This window comes from Triticum dicoccoides, chromosome 5A, assembly GCF_002162155.2.
Source record: "Triticum dicoccoides isolate Atlit2015 ecotype Zavitan chromosome 5A, WEW_v2.0, whole genome shotgun sequence".
Classification (NCBI taxonomy): domain Eukaryota; kingdom Viridiplantae; phylum Streptophyta; class Magnoliopsida; order Poales; family Poaceae; genus Triticum; species Triticum dicoccoides.
The window spans coordinates 567418620-567425084 of NC_041388.1; the positions used below are offsets into that span (position 1 = coordinate 567418620).

At 48.8% G+C, this 6465-nt stretch overlaps 1 pseudogene; it reads right to left on the minus strand.

Moving 5' to 3' along the window:
- Positions 1-360: 360 nt before the first annotated feature.
- On the minus strand, positions 361-1536 carry LOC119300011 (annotated as a pseudogene).
- Between the last annotated feature and the right edge of the window lie 4929 nt (positions 1537-6465).

Below are 6465 nucleotides of genomic sequence, written 5' to 3' on the forward strand. Positions count from 1 at the left end.
GCCATCTAGGCCGACAGCCATCTCCGGCGCGCAAGGCGTCGGTGACCAGGGAGGAGGCATGGAGATGAGCTTCGGGGGCGGAGGTGGAGGGGAGTGCTCGTCGTCGTCCATGGCATCGATATAGTTCAGCGGTGCCCCTCCCCCTTCCCGCCTCCCACCCCCTCACCGCCGCCTCCTCCTTCCTCTAGCACTACGTATCCAACCTCGCCTCTCGCTTCGCTGCCCCGCGCTCGCCGCCCCGCACTCTGGTCTTAAGAGCTCGCCAGAATGGTTGCCCACAGGGTAAGCTCCTCCTCCCTCTCTCTCTCTCTCTCTCTCTCTCTCTCTCTCTTCCCCGCCCCACCGTCCTCCCCCAGTCCTCTAGATCCGCCGCGCCGTCGATCTTACCCCCATCGTGGCTGACCTCTCTGTGTTTGCGTGCAGTTCCACCAGTACCAGGTGGTGGGTTGCGCGCTGCCGACCCCCGGCGATGAGCAGCCCAAGATCTACCGCATGAAGCTCTGGACCACTAACGAGGTCCGCGCCAAGTCCAAGTTCTGGTCAGTCTCCTCCGCCGACCTTGATCTTCCTCGCGCGCTGGTTTCGTCGGCGCTTATGTGTTTGATTGTTTGGTTGTTTGCGCGCAGGTACTTCCCGAGGAAGCTCAAGAAGGTGAAGAAGGCCAACGGCCAGATGCTCGCCATCAACGAGGTATATCACTTCTCTCCAGTTGCCATGATCCGTGGATGCAACTTTAACTGTGTTGGCTGGTACTAACTGTCGTGGTTGTGCAATAGATCATTTTGGTATCGTGTTGGTCTTGTGTATGGCGAAGACACTTGATTTTAGTTGCTGCATAGGGAGATGTATGCAGCGTCGTAGTGTTCTAGCTTTAATCAAATGGTAGAATAATATTGTTTCTGTGGATCGTGCCGAGGTTTTGGTGGTTTCTACTGAAGGTCCTTGGTTCCTTACTAGGTCATGTATATTGGTCGTGACCTCTCTTGTATGTTAGGTTTAGTTCATGTGTTCTGTGATGTTGCGGAGATAGGGTATTTGGTAGATTTATACCAGATCATGTAAGTTGGTTTTGGCCTCATTCGGTGTGAATTTAAATTGAATGAGCCGCTCTCTTAAACAACACTGCGACACTAAGTTCACTTTGCTCTTGTCTTGTTATGTAATAAGTGTTCTCAGTTGGTATCAAATGCGGTACCCTGTTCACCCTGCTTCTGTTATGTTACAAGTGTTTTGAATTAAGTCCATCAATGATTGTTGCCCAGTGCACACAGTAGCACTACAAAATGCAAGTGTGTTGATTATTTTTTGAAAACTCTACATCTTATTTCTAGCATCTTATACATGTAAAAAGAGAGTTAGAAAATGTGAATTAAGTGTAACCATGAGCTTTATTTGTTCTTGTACTCTTTGTATGTTCTTGGTCGCCACCACCGACTGCGAGCGGGGGTCCTAGTCCTCTCCCTCGTCGTCCTCGGCGGCGGCATCGCGGCTTGGTGCCATCGCCGTGCCCTGCGTCAACGTCACGATCAGCTTCATGGATCGCCGTCTTCACGGTACGCACGCACACATTTCTGAAATCCACAGTCAACAGTCTGGTGTACGTGCTACTGAATCATGAGACATGCGTGTGGTTGTGCTTGTGCAGAGGTTGGTCGAAGATGGCTGGAGTTCATGCTGTTCCTGTTGTCCCTGTTCGTGTTCCTCTTCGGCACCTCCTGGTTCATTTTCGACCTCATCCTGGTGAGATTTCCATCCAACCCTCCCCGTCCCCATGGTGCTCTTTCTAGTTAGTACTCATCCGAGAGAGTTTCTTGGAGTAACTATACTCAAGATGCAGTCGCGGCAGGATTAGTTGCTTGGAGTATTTAACAAGACCGAACAAGATTTAACTTGTCAAGATTTAACAATATTTCTTAGTAAAGCTGAGTAGAGTATATATTCTGAACATGCAAGCATAAATATTCTCAGCATAAGTACATGATTAGGAGTATCATGCTTCTGAATATCTCCAAGCTGGATATTTCCATTAAACATGTTTCTGAATACCTCCCATATATATTTCCGTTAGTCTGCTTAGTGCATCATTAAGATTATAAGCATCATTTTCATTGAATCCTGGTTACATATTTGTGTGTACTCAAGTTGAAAATGGGACTTGGAATAATATGCAAGTTTCATCTTTTCTATTGCAGCAAGTGGGTCGGTTATGCACTGGCAGCATCCTTGCTACTAGCGGTGGGCGCGATGGTCCGGGCCAAGCAGAGAAAGATAGGTGAGATATGCTCAGAGGTGATCATTGACAAGTCCTCGGACAAGATGACGATGGAGAGTATAGTGGAGGCACAACACATCATGAAGAAGGTGCACGAGTACGTCAAGACGACGAACGTCGTGATCCTCAGGCTATGGTCCATTTTTCTAGCCCGGTCACCAAAGGTATATATCATTGCACACTAGTCTTGATCATTGACCATCCTTTGTGTAATGTTGGGGTCCGTCCGTCACATATGGTTCTGGACTATAATGTTTTGTGTACTGTTCACTGTCCTGATCATTGTTTCAGTTAAATTCAGTCCAAATTCAGTCTAGGAGTACTCCAAATTTAGTCCAAACACAGTCCAAATATTGTTTTGGTCTCCTTGTACTCCAAATTCATTCCAAACACAGTCCAGGAGTATAAACAAGTTTACAGATTCAGTCCAATTTCACTTGTGCAGGAAATTCACCTGTGCGGCGGCGGCGGGGAAGGAGCAGCACCGGCAGCCCTGACAGAGAAAGCCATGTTGCCGTTTTGTTTGTTCCCAGCCTTGACTATGGTTGTCCAGCGAGTCTGCCATGTCGTCATTTTCTTGTAAAGAAGTATTGTATCACACTTGTAGAGCTTGTTACACATGTAGATTTGTAAAGTACTGTATTACACATGGTCATATGTATTGGCAACGTGATCTGGTTGCTCTTATTTGAAGTATTATGTGTGCTTTTGTCTGCCAAGTTAAATACTAGTTGAAATATGAAGAATATGAGCCTGATAGATGGGACTCACTTACCAGACCCAAACCAGACAACTGGGACCCATCTGACTGGTGGACCCATTTAATAAAAAAAGGAAATTATAGTTATTTAGACGAAAAGGCCAAGGCCCAATAATAAAAAAGGCTGCAATGTTGGGCCAGGCCCATGAAGTCGACCAAAAATTGACAGAAAAAAAATATAGAAAGGCTGAATTAATGGGCTAGGCCCATGTAGAAAACTGAATTGGACCGGGCTAAATCTTATGCCACATCAGCTTGCCACGCTGGATGCCTACATGGCCTGGGGAGGTTGCTAGTGAGCAAAACACCATAGTGGACATATTTTGGTCGTAAACGTCTTCGACCATTCCAGAAGAAAGGTCGCTATACTCAGTTTATGACCGCCAGCTTTTGACCTTCTGTTTTTGGTCACAAAAAGGTCGCAAATGGAAATTTGTGACCTTTCAGTGACCAATAGTGGGGGTCACAAGTTGACATATTTCTTGTAGTGCTAAATGCCATGTATTATTTTTCATAAGTGCATTATACTCATTATCCATAGCTTCCTTCCACTCTTTATTGGCAAGGGCATCATGCAAATTGATTGCTTCACTAGTAGTGGTAAGAAAAGCTCGTTTGAGTTTGTCATACCTTATTGTACCATCATTATATTGTTTTTCCTTAACAATACCTGATCGAGACCTTGTATTTCGAAGAAAGGGCGTAGGTGACACAGGAGCAGCTACTGCAGATGGTGCATGCGATCTGGACGAAGCAGAATCAACCACAGAGGATCCAGCCCTCTCGCGATCCGAGAGAGCCAGCAAACCAGCCGGTTCCTGATCCGAGGAGGATCCGTCCTCACGTGTGCGGTCGGCCGCACACCCGCAGTCTTCCTGGACCCGCAGAGAGGCGGCGTTGGGCGACGCACCCGCACACCCGTGGTCCACCTGGGCCCGCCGAGACGTGGCAGCGGGCGACTGGGCTGGCGTGCCTGTCGTTGCGCGGGCTCGTGGGCACATCTGGACCAGTGGGATCCACTCGGTCGGGGCGGTCGGCCACCAACCTGCATGCAGCCGTGCGCACGGGTGGAAGATTCGCCCGGGATCTCGCGCCGTCAGCGGAGGCAGGCCTGGCGGGCGAATCTTCCTGGGATCTGCCGCTGTCAGCCGGATCAGCATGGGTTTCCGCACATGTTTTGTTTGTTTCCTTAGACATAAAATGACACCCAAAATTAGTACAAGTATCAACAGAAATAGAATTTTCTTTGGATTTTTGCACATGATCAGGTTCAGTTAACGCGCCCCCGTGATCATAGTCTGGTAGAAGTGCAATTTCAGCACGAAGCAAGGCGCCGACATTGGGATGAAGTTTGGAAAACGGAAAGATAGTTTCGTGAAAAACAACATCACGAGATATGTAGATGCGTCCAGTAGCAATCTCAAGGCACTTATAGCCTTTGTGAAGGTTGCTATAGCCAAGAAAAACACATTGTGTGGACCTAAACTCAAGCTTGTGGCGATTGTAAGGACGTAGATTAGGATAGCAAGCACATCCAAAGGTTTTGAGATAGTTATAATCAGGTTTTTGCTTGTACAACCGCTCTAAAGGAGTAGAATTGCCAATGACTCTACTGGGAAGACGATTAATAAGATAAGTGGCGGTGATAAAGGCTTCATCGCAATATTTGAGAGGCATGGATGCATGAGCTAAAAGAGAGACCGACTTCAACAATGTGGCGGTGTTTGCGCTCAGCAGACCCATTCTGTTGATGAGCATGGGGACAAGACACATGATGAGATATCCCAATGCGACGGAAGAAGGACTTGAGTTTCTCATACTCCCCTCCCCAGTCACTTTGGACTGAAAGGATTTTTTTATCAAATTGGCGCTCAACAAGTTTCTGAAATTCTTGGAAGATAGAGAAAACTTCTGATTTGTATGTAAGAAAATACATCCAAGTGAACTTGCTATAATCATCAATAAAACTGACATGGTATTTTTTTTCTACCAAAGGAATCCCGGGCATGACCCCAAACATCACTAAAAATAAGTTCTAACGGAGCATGAGACACACTAGTTGACTCGGGGTAAGGAAGCTGATGGCTCTTGGAACATTGGCAAGCTTCACACACAGACTCATTATTTTGACTATGAGACAAAAGAAGTTTGTCTTTATTAACTACTTGTTTGACGATGACCGAAGATGGATGTCCTAGTCGTTGATGCCACCGTGCCAAAGAGGGCTTGATGACGGAGTAGACTTGACGATGCTTGCGACCTAGTGCTCTGGATGGAATTGGGTAGAGCCCTCCAACGCATCTACCGTGATGAAGGAGTTCCCTCGTTGCCCGATCCTTGATGAAAAAATAACGAGGGTGAGGCTCAAAGAAGACATTATTATCGGTGGCTAAACGAGGCATGGAGGCAAGGTTCTTGTCAGCTTGTGGGACATGAAGTACATCTCGAAGAACTAGATCACGTTTGAGTGTAGGGAAATTAATAGAACCTTGATCGATGTGAAAAATATCCATACCTCCACCGCTTGCGGTGTGAATCTGGTCGCTGCCATGGTAGCGCTCACGAAGAGCAAGCTACTCGAGCTCATTGGTCATGTGGTCCGTCGCGCCACAGTCCACGTACCAGACACCCTCGCCGCCGCCCTGTTCACGCATGGCAGCAGCGACATGGCGAGCATTAGGCACGTAGTCTTCGTCGTACCGATGCTAGCAGTCGATCACTTCATGGCCTGACTTCTTGCAAAGTTGGCAACGAGGGCGACCACGTGAGGGAGGACGACGGCCGTTGTTGTTGTTGAAGCCGCCGCCGCCGCTAGTGTTGTAGCCGCCTCCGCCGTTGGAGCCAGAGCCCCCACCAGAGCGTGCGTCGTCGCCCTGGGGAGCGCCGCGCCCGCGCCCGCCGCCGCGTTGCCCCTGGTGACCGCGTCCATGGCCGCGGCCACGGGCGGCAGAGTTGACGGAGGATTGGCGAAGGTCGCCACCATGCAAGAGGGTGAGGCGGGCATCAAAACTGAGGAGTTGGCTGTAGAGCTCCTGGACGGTGATGGGCTCGACCCGGGCGGCGAGCGCTGAGACCACCGGGTTGTACTCCATGTCGAGGCCAGCGAGAATTTTGGAGACGATCTCCGGATCAGAGAGCGCCGTAGCAGTGCTTGCGACTTCGTCGGTGAGGCTTTTAATCTTGCCAAGGTAGTCAGACATGGACATGTTACCTTTCTTGAGGTTGGTAAGCTCGATGCAAGTATTGATCGCCTGGGCTTGGCTTTGTGTAGCGAACATGGCGTGGATGGTGCGCCACACCTCGGCTGGCATCTGGAGCGTGGCGACCTGTGCAAGGATCTCACGGGAAAAAGAACCCATCAAGTACCCTTGAAGTTGTTGCTGCTGTGCATACCAGAAAGATCGTGCAAAGTTGACGACTTGTTCTTCTTTGC